Below are 14,282 nucleotides of genomic sequence, written 5' to 3'. Positions count from 1 at the left end.
TTGGCAACGGGCTTTGTTGCAAGGATAGGTTCCTGGGTTAATGGTTCTGTTGTGTGGTGTGTGGTTGCTGGTGAGTATTTGCTTCAGATACTCATGGTGGAATGATTTTACCTCGTCCCCTAATGCCCCTACTCTATTTGCGCTACATTGATGACATCTTCATCATCTGGACCCATGGAAAAGAAGCTCTTGAGGAATTCCACCATGATTTCAACAATTTCCATCCCACCATCAACCTCAGCCTGGACCAGTCCACACAAGAGATCCACTTCCTGGACACTACGGTGCTAATAAGCGATAGTCACATAAACACCACCCTATATCGGAAACCTACTGACCGCTATTCCTACCTACATGCCTCTAGCTTTCATCCAGATCATACCACTCGATCCATTGTCTACAGCCAAGCGCTACAATATAACCGCATTTGCTCCAACCCCTCAGACAGAGACAAACACCTACAAGATCTCTATCATGCATTCCTACAACTACAATACCCACCTGCTGAAGTGAAGAAACAGATTGACAGAGCCAGAAGAGTACCCAGAAGTCACCTACTACAGGACAGGCCCAACAAAGAAAACAACAGAACGCCACTAGCCATCACCTTCAGCCCCCAACTAAAACCTCTCCAACGCATCATCAAGGATCTACAACCTATCCTGAAGGACGACCCATCACTCTCACAGATCTTGGGAGACAGGCCAGTCCTTGCTTACAGACAGCCCCCCAATCTGAAGCAAATACTCACCAGTAACCACACACCACACAACAGAACCACTAACCCAGGAACCTATCCTTGCAACAAAGCCCGTTGCCAACTCTGTCCACATATCTATTCAGGGGATACCATCATAGGGCCTAATCACATCAGCCACACTATCAGAGGCTCGTTCACCTGCGCATCTACCAATGTGATATATGCCATCATGTGCCAGCAATGCCCCTCTGCCATGTACATTGGCCAAACTGGACAGTCTCTACGTAAAAGAATGAATGGACACAAATCAGACGTCAAGAATTATAACATTCAAAAACCAGTTGGAGAACACTTCAATCTCTCTGGTCACTCGATCACAGACCTAAGAGTGGCTATACCTCAACAAAAAAGCTTCAAAAACAGACTCCAACGAGAGACTGCTGAATTGGAATTAATTTGCAAACTGGATACAATTAACTTAGGCTTGAATAGAGACTGGGAATGGATGAGTCATTACACAAAGTAAAACTATTTCCCCATGGTATTTCTCCCTCCCACCCACCCCCCCCCCCACTGTTCCTCTGATATTCTTGTTAACTGCTGGAATTAGCCTACCTTGCTTGTCACCATGAAAGGTTTTCCTCCTTCCCCCCCCCCCCCCCCCCGCTGCTGGTGATGGCTTATCTTAAGTGATCACTCTCCTTACAGTGTGTATGATAAACCCATTGTTTCATGTTCTCTGTGTGTGTGTATATAAATCTCTCCTCTGCTTTTTCCACCAAATGCATCCGATGAAGTGAGCTGTAGCTCACGAAAGCTTATGCTCTAATAAATTTGTTAGTCTCTAAGGTGCCACGGGTACTCCTTTTCTTTTTGCGAATACAGACTAACACGGCTGCTACTCTGAAACCTGGTTAAAAAACAACACACAACAGCATCTTCAGGTAAAATGTGTTACCTTTTGACCTTAAAATTGTCCCACGTTATTTGCATAGAGCTAAATTGTGATTGGTAAAATCCTGGAGACTGTAGCCATGGCGGGTAGAGGTGGCGAAGGGGAGATTGTTTGGAAGAGAAGCAGTGACATTTGTCTTCCTGCTGCCCCCAAGCAGGTTAAGGAATCCTGTGAAGGCCCAAAGAAAGGCCATTTCTGATGCAACTACATTCAACTGTCCAGGGAAAAGCCATCAAGGTGCTGTACATAAAATCTGCATTAAAAAAATAATCAAGGAGGGGATTGTGGTTTACAATCACAGTGGTGAGTCACTGCAGAGTGAGAGGGAGAATAACTGTGCTGCTAATGCTCCTTTCTGTCTGCAACCCTGAGACTCTGCCTGCACAAATCAGAGAAGTAGCACTTAGCCAACCAATACCTCCTTGCAACAAATACCAACCTCTGCTCTCCAACACAGAGAGCTTTGCTACCATTGTCCTCTCATTCAGTATATTCTAAAGAGCAGTTGAAGATCCAGACTATCTGGCAGAACGGGTTAAATGAGTCAATCACAGCCAGCTGGAAAAGTTCAGCAGAGTTCTCTCTTTCTGGGATTATGTTGAAAAACAAAATAAATTTATCTCAAAGGATATCCTGAAACATTGAAGGGAAACATTGATTTAAAACAATCTGCAGGCCCTTGCGGTCACATGGGTTTGATTTATAAAGAAGTGGAGTACTTGTGGCACCTTAGAGACTAACAAATTTATTTGAGCATAAGTTTTCGTGAGCTACAGCTCACTTCATCAGATGCATCGTCTGAATGCATCCGATGAAATGAGCTGTAGCTCATGAAAGCTTATGCTCAAATAAATTTGTTAGTCTCTAAGGTGCCACAAGTACTCCTTTTCTTTTTGCGAATACAAACTAACACAGCTACTACTCTGAAACTTGTCATAAAGAAGTGGGTAAAAAAAGCTGACAATGTCTGAGAACTTAAAAACTGGATAACAGCTGCAAATCCCAGTGATTATTGAACTTATAAACAAAAGGAGAACTCGCAACCATGTTTATAACTGTTTCCATTGCTTCACACGAACTCCGGCAGTCTAGGCTTCCAAGTGACACGCAGACCGAATGACAATCCTGGGATCTTATTATAGAGATGTTCCTTTGGGCCAAAGTGTTTGTCGGTATTTAGTGGAGTCATGGACTAGAAAGTAACTAAATGTAACAGTGTGTCAGTGTTAGGTTTGGGATATTCAGGGCAGGTCTAATGCTGCATTGGTGCAGATAGCACTTCAGCGAAGATGCTCCTACACTTATGGGAGGGTTTCTCCCATCAGCATAGTTAATCCACCTGCCATGTTGATGGGTAGAGCTCTGCGCGGATACAAATTTATATCCACAGAGGCAGATATCTGCAGATATAATTGGTATCCATGGAACCGCAGGGATCTCCCAAGAACCGCAGCAGTGAAAAGAGCAGAATGTAGAGCCACTGCTCCAGGAGCCAGTGCCCTGCACTGGCAGCTCCTCCTGCGTGGCTGTACTGCCTCCAGTCCCGCCCTCAACCCTGCCCCGTCCCTTCCACGCAGCTATCTGCATCTCCTGTCTGGGAGCATGCATGCTGCTTGAACACAGGAGCACAATGGGTGATAGCTACCTTCTGGGAGTGGTGGCTACATGATCTGCTGATTTCACCACTGCAGTTCCTGGGAGAGCCCTGAGGTCCACAGAGACCAATTTATATCCGCGAATATCTGCGTCCATGGATATAAATTTTTATCCATGCAGGGCTTTCTTGATGGGAGAAGCTCTCCTGCTACCATAGCGTTGTCTACATGGGGGGTTAGGTCGGTATAACTGCATTACCCAGGGGAGTGAAATCAGGGGGGTGAGTGATGTAGTTCATAGAGTCATAGAATCATAGAATATCAGGGTTGGAAGGGGCCCCAGGCGGTCGTCTAGTCCAGCCCCCTGTTCAAAGCAGGACTAATCCCCAACTAAATCAGTTATACCAATATAGGTCTGTAGTGTAGACCTGGACTCAGTTAACCCCTTATCGATCTGCACAAAATGAAAGCTGAGAAGGAGGGAGAAGAAGAGAGACTTGAAGAAGGTGGTGAGATGCAGGAAAGTAAGAAAGCAGATTGAGGGGGAAACAGCTGAGGCCTTACTATTCTGTGAAACACAGACCTGCAATAATGCGATGAGTCAGGTTAAAACCTCATTGAAACTGATGGATGTGAAAGCACCATTCATTTAAGATGGCTGTAAGAGACAGTTATGGAGCCCCACATAAAACAAGGCACAGTGGAGTCCGCCCAGAAACTAGTGCTGTGTGGTCAGGGGTTCCACAGGCTGTTGTTTGAGCTGGGTGTGTGTGGGAGGGTGAGACAAGCTTAGGTGCCTTCAGCATAATAAAGTCCCCAGGCATGGGTGCGGGGAGATGGGAGTTGGCAGGAAAAATTGCCGAAGCAGTGTCCCAAAGTCTTTAAACACTAAGAAAACTATCACTAATGCTAAAAACTGCCACAAAACCAAGTAGATGCTGTCATAAACATACAGCTAAGGGTAGCATAACATCCCTCCTTTAACTGTAAGGGGTTAAGAAGCTCAAATAACCTGGTTGGCACCTGACCAAAAGGACCAATAAGGGAAGAAGATCCTTTCAAATCTGTAGGGGGAGGTTTGTTTGTACGGTCTTTTGTTGTTCTTTCTGGGACAGAGAGGGACCAGGGCAGGAAAAACCATCTCCTAAAACCCTACCTGGAATAAGCATCTAGATTACAAAAATTGTAAGTAAAGCAAGGAAATGCGTTAGATTATCTTTTGTTTTAGCTTGTGAATTTCCCCTATGCTATGAGGGAGGTTTATTCTTGTTTTTTATAACTTTAAAGTTTTGCCTAGAGGGGAATCCTCTGTGTTTTAAATCTTATTACCCTGTAAAATTATCTTCCATCCTGATTTTACTGAGGTGCTTCTTTTACTTTTTCTTTATAATAAAGTTCTGGTTTTAAAAACCTGATTGGTTTTTAGTGTCCTAAAAACCCAAGGGTCCAGACTGTGCTGACCTTGTTTACCTATTTGGTTGGTATATGATTCTCAAGCCTCCCCAGGAAAGGGGGTGAAGGGGCTTGGGGGGATATTTTAGGGAAACAGGAACTCCAAGTGCTCCTTTTCCTGAATCTTTGTCTAACTCACTTGGTGGTGGCAGCAAACTTGTCCAAGGACAAGGAAGAATTTGTGCCTTGGGAAAGTTTTTAACCTAAGCTGGTAGAAATAAGCTTAGGGGGTCTTTCTTGCAGGTCCCCACATCTGTACCCTAGAGTTCAGAGTGGGGAGGAAACCCTGACAGATGCTAACTAGGAGCAAGAATAAAACTGTCTTTTTTGCTATGTTTGGAAAGTGCATCACAAAGGACGAGAGAACGGCAGAAGCTCCGACTTGGACCATGTGGCAGTGAGAAGGAACTGAAGGCGCGGCCAGTTGGCCCCACCTCTCAGTCCAAACCATGAGGCGGTACAAGGGCGAATGCGCAGACCAACGGACACGACTACTTTGAACAGCTCCAGCTTCAGCTCTGGGCACGTGGCGCATACCCCTCCAGTGGACTACAATAGGGACCATCACTCGAAGAAGAAGCAGAGAAAGGAAGCGAAACAGCAGCAGCAAGAACGGGGAGGCCCTGTGTCAGAGACCAGGACATGGGCGGATGTGCCTAGTGGCTGGAGCAGGAGTCAATGGGCAGGAAGAGGAGCCCAAGGTCAGAACTGGAGTCAGAGGCCAGATGTCAGAGCTGGAGTCAGAAATTGGAGCCAACGGTCAGGACCAGGTTACCTGCAAAGCAGAGCTGGGTGTGAGGCAGGGGCGGGGCTGGGAGCAAACAGGCACAGGAGCTAGCACCAGCAGTGGGCAAACGCTAGCGTGAGCAGCTGCTGGGTTTAAGAGCACAGCCTGCTAGCTTCCTCCGCCAGTCAGATGGGGCCCGCTGTCAGGCGGTCTAGCGGATGCAGCTCATTAGGCTGTCAGGAGACTGAGCCATCCCAGCTGCGGGGCCTTATTCCTGACATCCTGGGAGGAGCCCAGAGAGAAGTCCTGGCTCAGGGTCGCTGGCTGAAAGTAGCTTGGGCCTGTGAATAAGAACCCTGTCTTCAGTCACTATGGTTCCTTCTGTGGGCAGGGTCTGTGGCTTGTAAATTAACCCGTTTGCTGGCTGTTCAGGTCACAAGGGGTCACACCCAAATGTGCTCCTGAAAGGGCTCCGAGAGGGTGAAACTGTGGGCGCAGCAGCGTGTCTGGCTAGCAGAAGTCGGGCGGCCTGTGGGCCAGGTCTACACGGACAAGGTGAGCGGCACAGCTGTACCGATGCCCTGCACTGCTGTAAGCTCACTCCTGTAGCTGCTCCACACCGAGGGCAGAGAGATCTTCTGTCAACAGCATCAAACCGGCTGGACGCGCAGCAGCAGCATTGTCGGTGGGAGAGTATCTCCCACCCACATAGCACTGTGTGCACGAGCGATTGTCAGAAACACTTATGTTGCTTGGGGCGGGGTGGGAGGGGTGTTTTATTCACATCCTTGAGCAACAAAAGTTTTGCCGACATAAGTGCTGGTGTAGACATGGTCCTAGAGAAGAAGATTCATTTCATCGTGGGGGTAGGCATGAAACCCCAGTTCCACCCTGAGATCATAGAATCATAGAATCATAGAATATCAGGGTTGGAAGGGACCCCAGAAGGTCATCTAGTCCAACCCCCTGCTCAAAGCAGGACCAAGTCCCAGTTAAATCATCCTAGCCAGGGCTTTGTCAAGCCTGACCTTAAAAACCTCTAAGGAAGGAGATTCTACCACCTCCCTAGGTAACGCATTCCAGTGTTTCACCACCCTCTTAGTGAAAAAGTTTTTCCTAATATCCAATCTAAACCTCCCCCATTGCAACTTGAGACCATTACTCCTCGTTCTGTCATCTGCTACCATTGAGAACAGTCTAGAGCCATCCTCTTTGAAACCCCCTTTCAGGTAGTTGAAAGCAGCTATCAAATCCCCCCTCATTCTTCTCTTCTGCAGACTAAACAATCCCAGCTCCCTCAGCCTCTCCTCATAAGTCATGTGCTCTAGACCCCTAATCATTTTTGTTGCCCTTCGCTGTACTCTTTCCAATTTATCCACATCCTTCTTGTAGTGTGGGGCCCAAAACTGGACACAGTACTCCAGATGAGGCCTCACCAGTGTCGAATAGAGGGGAACGATCACGTCCCTCGATCTGCTCGCTATGCCCCTACTTATACATCCCAAAATGCCATTGGCCTTCTTGGCAACAAGGGCACACTGCTGACTCATATCCAGCTTCTCGTCCACTGTCACCCCTAGGTCCTTTTCCGCAGAACTGCTGCCGAGCCATTCGGTCCCTAGTCTGTAGCGGTGCATTGGATTCTTCCATCCTAAGTGCAGGACCCTGCACTTATCCTTATTGAACCTCATTAGATTTCTTTTGGCCCAATCTTCCAATTTGTCTAGGTCCTTCTGTATCCTATCCCTCCCCTCCAGCGTATCTACCACTCCTCCCAGTTTAGTATCATCCGCAAATTTGCTGAGAGTGCAATCCACACCATCCTCCAGATCATTTATGAAGATATTGAACAAAACGGGCCCCAGGACCGACCCCTGGGGCACTCCACTTGACACCGGCTGCCAACTAGACATGGAGCCATTGATCACTACCCGTTGAGCCCGACAATCTAGCCAGCTTTCTACCCACCTTATAGTGCATTCATCCAGCCCATACTTCCTTAACTTGCTGACAAGAATGCTGTGGGAGACCGTGTCAAAAGCTTTGCTAAAGTCAAGAAACAATACATCCACTGCTTTCCCTTCATCCACAGAACCAGTAATCTCATCATAAAAGGCGATTAGATTAGTCAGGCATGACCTTCCCTTGGTGAATCCATGCTGACTGTTCCTGATCACTTTCCTCTCCTCTAAGTGCTTCAGGATTGATTCTTGAGGACCTGCTCCATGATTTTTCCAGGGACTGAGGTGAGGCTGACCGGCCTGTAGTTCCCAGGATCCTCCTTCTTCCCTTTTTTAAAGATGGGCACTACATTAGCCTTTTTCCAGTCATCCGGGACTTCCCCCGTTCGCCACGAGTTTTCAAAGATAATGGCCAAGGGCTCTGCAATCACAGCCGCCAATTCCCTCAGCACTCTCGGATGCAATTCGTCCGGCCCCATGGACTTGTGCACGTCCAGCTTTTCTAAATAGTCCCTAACCACCTCTATCTCTACAGAGGGCTGGCCATCTCTTCCCCATTTTGTGATGCCCAGCACAGCAGTCTGGGAGCTGACCTTGTTAGTGAAAACAGAGGCAAAAAAAGCATTGAGTACATTAGCTTTTTCCACATCCTCTGTCACTAGCTTGCCTCCCTCATTCAGTAAGGGGCCCACACTTTCCTTGGCTTTCTTCTTGTTGCCAACATACCTGTAGAAACCCTTCTTGTTACTCTTGACATCTCTTGCTAGCTGCAGCTCCAGGTGCGATTTGGCCCTCCTGATATCTTTCCTACATGCCCGAGCAATATTTTTATACTCTTCCCTGGTCATATGTCCAACCTTCCACTTGGGGTTGGGGTCCAAACTTCCAGATTGGGGTGTGGATCTCTCCAATGCCCCAGTAAAACTCTGGGTCTGTGGTAGAGCTGTGAGGCTGGGCTCTCTTCACCTGAGGGGCCATTCTTGTCTAAGCCAGCCAAGGGAGGGTAATGTTTTTGTGGAAGCCCATGTTAACGTTGTGGCAGCATTTCTTGGGATCCCTAAAGTCATAGAATATCAGGGTTGGAAGGGACATCAGGAGGTCATCTAGTCCAACCCCCTGCTCAAAGCAGGACCAGTCCCCAACTAAATCATCCCAGCCAGGGCTTCGTCAAGCCTGACCTTAAAAACCTCAAATGAAGAAGATTCCACCACCTCCCTAGGTAACGCATTCCAGTGCTTCACCACCCTCCTAGTGAAAAAGTTTTTCCTCATATCCAACCCAGACCTCCCCCACTGCTACTTGAGACCATTATTCCTTGTTCTGTCATCTGCTACCTCTGAAAACCATCTAGATCCAGCCTCTTTGGAACCCCCTTTCAGGTAGTTGAAAGCAGCTATCAAATCCCCCCTCATTCTTCTCTTCTGCAGATAAACAATCCCAGTTCCCTCAGCCTCTCCTCATAAGTCATGTGTTCCAGTCCCCTAATCATTTTTGTTGCCCTCCGCTGGACTCTTTCAATTTTTCCACATCCTTCTTGTAGTGTGGAGTTCTGTTGGAGAAGAAGGTATTTGTACTTGGTTTTGTATCTTTAGTATTTGTGTGTGTGTGTAGAGGCTTGTAGGGGCTTTGTGCTGGGAGAGAAGCTGAGCCCTGATTAGGGGGTGGGGCTTTTCTGACTAGGGTCCTATAAAGGTAACCAGCCAGTCAGGCAGCAGCTCAGGAGCTAGCAAACAGAGCTGTAAACAGGGGAGTTTGTGTTGTGGTGCTTGTTTGGGGTTTGTTTTTGCTGTGGGGGGTGGTCTTTTGGTGTGGTTTGTGTTTCCCAGATTAACAGGATTTAGGTGATAGGGCTATGACAGATATGGAGGCAGCTGTGGGAGTGACTCCTGCAGTGAAAGACACATTGAGGATGACTGGATGTGGAAGCTGTGATATGTACATGATCCTGGAGGGGGGACCTGGTAAGAGTTTTTTCTGCATGAAATGCCGTCTGATAGAACTGATGGAGGGAAAGATTTGAGGCTTGGAGATGCAGGTGGAAAGTCTCTTGAGTTTAGGAAGGGGTTTGAGCAGATGATGGAGCAAAGACATGAGGTATCTGAAGGGAAAAGCTCAGACTCACGGATGGAAGCAGGGCTGGGGAATTTTGAGGGGAGACTGGGTGAGGAAAGTGGTCAGTGGAAGCATGTGACTAAAAGAACCAGGCAGAGGAAAAGACGGGCTAGTGAAGGAGAAATAGAGCTTAGGAACAGGTTTGCAGAGTTGGAAAATGAAGAAGGGGCTCAGCAGGTAGTTGCTGAAGGTGGAAGGGCAAGGAAGAAGAGAAGAGAGGCTAGTCCTATAGGAAAAGGGGAAGAGTCAAGGGAGACTACACCAAATATGAGCCCCAGGAGGATACAGGATGGGTTGAAGAGGATTATAAGGGAAAATAGGAATGGAAAGAACTTGCAGCCAGAGGGAACAGGGGAGAGACTGGAGAATAGCACTGTCACCAGGAAAAGGCAGGTCTATGTGATAGGGGACTCTTTATTGAGAAGAATAAACAGGCCTGTAACTAGAGCTGATCAAGAGAATAGAAGGGTGTGCTGTCTTCCGGGTGCGAAGATATGGGATGTAGACCTGAGGTTGAAAAGGATCCTAAAGGGAGCGGGAAAGAATCCCCTAATTATCCTTCATGTGGGAACAAATGATATGGCTAGATTCTCGCTGGAAAGTATTAAGGGAGACTATGCTAGGCTGGGGAAGACGCTTAAGGAAATTGAGGCTCAGGTGATCTTTAGTGGGATCCTGCCTGTTCCTAGAGAAGGGCAACAAAGGTGTGACAAGATTATGACTGTCAACAGATGGCTTAGGCAGTGGTGCTATAAGGAGGGCTTTGGGATGTATGGCCACTGGGAGGCATTCATGAACAGAGGACAGTTCTCTTGGGATGGACTTCATCTGAGTAGGGAAGGAAATAGACTTCTAGGATGGAGGCTGGCACAACTGATAAAGAGAGCTTTAAACTAGGAATTAGGGGGAGATGGTTGGGAGATGTCCAGGTAATCTCCACGCCAGATTTTAGCATTGAGAGGGAAGAAGATGAAGTAAGAAAGGTTACAGCCGTGGGTAGGAGAATGTATATAAGGAGCGAGGGCGGTGTGGATACTAGTCTAATAGGTTATACTGGCTGTAGAATGACTGTGCCTAATAGGGTACAAAATGTGAGCGAGGCCAAACAGCCAAAATTAAGATGTTTGTACACCAATGTGAGGAGCCTAGGTAACAAAATGGAGGAACTAGAGCTACTGGTGCAGGAAGTGAAACCAGATATTATAGGGATAATAGAAACATGGTGGAATAGTAGTCATGACTGGACTACAGGTATTGAAGGGTACGTGCTGTTTAGGAAAGACAGAAATAAAGGTAAAGATGGTGGAGTAGCATTGTATATTAATGATGAGGTAGAATGTAACGAAATAAGAAGCGATGCAATGGATAAGACAGAGTCCATCTGGACAAAAATTACATTGGGGAAGATAACTAGTAAAGCTTCTCCTACAATAGTGCTTGGGGTGTGCTATAGACCTCCGGGGGTCTAATTTGGATATGGATAGAGCCCTTTTTAATGTTTTTAATAAAGTAAATACTAATGGAAACTGCGTGATCATGGGAGACTTTAACTTCCCAGATATAGACTGGAGGACCAGTGCTAGTAATAATAATAGGGCTCAGATTTTCCTAGATGCGATAGCTGATGGATTCCTTCATCAAGTAGTTGCTGAACCGACTAGAGGGGATGCCATTTTAGATTTAATTTTGGTGAGTAGCGAGGACCTCATAGACGAAATGGTTGTAGGGGATAATCTTGCTCAAGTGATCATGAGCTAATTCAGTTCAAACTGAACGGAAGGATTAACAAAAATAAATCTGCAACTAGAGTTTTTGATTTCAAAAGGGCTGACTTTCAAAAATTAAGGAAATTAGTTAGGGAAGTGGATTGGACTGAAGAATTTATGGATCTAAAGGTAGAGGAGGCCTGGGATTACTTTAAATCAAAGCTGCAGATGCTATCGGAAGCCTGTATCCCAAGAAAGGGGAAAAAATTCATAGGCAGGAGTTGTAGACCAAGCTGGATGAGCAAGCATCTTAGAGAGGTGATTAAGAAGAAGCAGAAAGTATACAGGGAGTGGAAGATGGGAGGGATCAGCAAGGAAAGCTACCTAATTGAGGTCAGAACATGTAGGGATAAAGTGAGACAGGCTAAAAGTCGAGTAGAGTTGGACCTTGCAAAGGGAATTAAAACCAATAGTAAAAGATTCTATAGCTATATAAATAAGAAGAAAACTAAGAAAGAAGTGGGGCCACTAAACACTGAGGATGGAGTGGAGGTTAAAGATAATCTAGGCATGGCCCAATATCTAAACAAATACTTTGCCTCAGTCTTTAATAAGGCTAAAGAGGATCTTGGGGATAATGGTAGCATGACAAATGGGAATGAAGATATGGAGGTAGATATTACCATATCTGAGGTAGAAGCGAAACTCAAACAGCCTAATGGGACTAAATCGGGGGGCCCAGATAATCTTAATCCAAGAATATTAAAGGAATTGTCACCTGAAATTGCAAGCCCATTAGCAAGAATTTTTAATGAATCTGTAAACTCAGGAGTAGTACCAAATGATTGGAGAATTGCTAATATAGTTCCTATTTTTAAGAAAGGAAAAAAAGTGATCCGGGTAACTACAGGCCAGTGAGTTTGACATCTGTAGTATGCAAGGTCCTGGAAAAAATTTTGAAGGAGAAATTAGTTAAGGACATTGAAGTCAATGGTAAATGGCACAAAATACAACATGGTTTTACAAAAGGTAGATCGTGCCAAACCAACCTGATCTCCTTTTTTGAAAAAGTAACAGATTTTTTAGATAAAGGAAATGAAGTGGATCTAATTTACCTAGATTTCAGTAAGGCGTTTGATACCGTGCCACATGGGGAATTATTAGTTAAATTGGAGAAGATGGGGATCAATATGAACATCAAAAGGTGGATAAGGAATTGGTTAAAGGGGAGACTGCAACGGGTCCTACTGAAAGGCGAACTGTCAGGTTGGAGAGAGGTTACCAGTGGAGTTCCTCAGGGATTGGTTTTGGGACCAATCTTATTTAATCTTTTTATTACTGACCTTGGCACAAAAAGTGGGAGTGTGCTAATAAAATTTGCAGATGATACAAAGCTGGGAGGTATTGCCAATTCAGAGAAGGATCGGGATATTATACAGGAGGATCTGGATGACCTTGTAAACTGGAGTAATAGCAATAGGATGAACCTTAATAGTGAGAAGTGTAAGGTTATGCATTTAGGGATTAATAACAAGAATTTTAGTTTTAAATTGGGGACGCATCAATTAGAAGTAATGGAGGAGGAGAAGGACCTTGGAGTATTGGTTGATCATAGGATGACTATGAGCTGCCAATGTGATATGGCCATGAAAAAAGCTAATGCAGTCTTGGGATACATCAGGAGAGGCATTTCCAGTAGGGATAAGGAGGTTTTAGTATCATTATACAAGGCACTGGTGAGACCTCACCTGGAATACTGTGTGCAGTTCTGGTCTCCCATGTTTAAAAAAGGTGAATTCAAACTGGAGCAGGTACAGAGAAGGGCTACTAGGATGATCCGAGGAATGGAAAACTTGTCTTATGAAAGGAGACTCAAGGAGCTTGGCTTGTTTAGCCTAACTAAAAGAAGGTTGAGGGGAGATATGATTGCTCTCTATAAATATATCAGAGGGATAAATACTGGAGAGGGAGAGGAATTATTTAAGTTCAGCACCAATGTGGACCCAAGAACAAATGGGTATAAACTGGCCACCAGGAAGTTTAGACTTGAAATTAGACTAAGGTTTCTAACCATCAGAGGAGTGAAGTTTTGGAATAGCCTTCCAAGGGAAGCAGTGGGGGCAAAAGACCTATCTGGCTTTAAGATTCTACTTGATAAGTTTTATAGAGGAGATGGTATGATGGGATAATGGGATTTTTGGTAAGTAATTGATCTTTAAATATTCATGGTAAATAGGCCTAATCCCCTGAGATGGGATATTGGATGGATGGGATCTGAGTTACCCAGGAAAGAATTTTCTGTAGTATCTGGTTGGTGAATCTTGCCCATATGCTCAGGTTTTAGCTGATCGCCATATTTGGGGTTGGGAAGGAATTTTCCTCCAGGGCAGATTGGAGAGGCCCTGGAGGTTTTTTTGCCTTCCTCTGTAGCACGGGTCACTTGAGGGAGGATTCTCTGCTCCTTGAAGTCTTTAAACCATGATTTAAGGACTTCAATAGCTCAGACATAGGTGAGATTTTTCGTAGGAGTGGGTGGGTGAGATTCTGTGGCCTGCATTGTGCAGGGGGTCGGACTAGATGATCAGAATGGTCCCTTCTGACCTTAGTATCTATGAATCTAAAACTGGACACAATATTCCAGATGAGGCCTCACCAATGTCAAATAGAGGCGAACGATCACATCCCTCGATCTGCTGGCAATGGCCCTACTTATACAGCCCAAAATGCCATTAGCTTTCTTGGCAACAAGGGCACATTGTTGACTCATATCCAGCTTCTCGTCCACTGTAACCCGTAGGTCCTTTTCTGCAGAACTGCTGCCTGCTGCCTTTTCTGCCTTCTGCGGTCCTTTTCTGCAGAACTGTTGCCTAACCATTCGGTCCCAAGTCTCTAGCAGTGCATGAGATTCTTTCATCCTAAGTTCAGGACTCTCCAATGTTGGGTCACATTCACAGGGCTCACCAGCACAGCATCGGCTGCTTTGAACATCTGTTTTCACAAGGCCTAATGCAAGGTCAGGCATCGAGGCATAGGTCGGACGGAGACAACGGCTAGACTGACTCATGGAAAGCAGC

Source organism: Dermochelys coriacea, chromosome 6 (genome assembly GCF_009764565.3).
Source record: "Dermochelys coriacea isolate rDerCor1 chromosome 6, rDerCor1.pri.v4, whole genome shotgun sequence".
In the NCBI taxonomy this organism is placed as follows: Eukaryota; Metazoa; Chordata; order Testudines; family Dermochelyidae; genus Dermochelys; species Dermochelys coriacea.
This window is presented reverse-complemented; position numbering follows the sequence as displayed.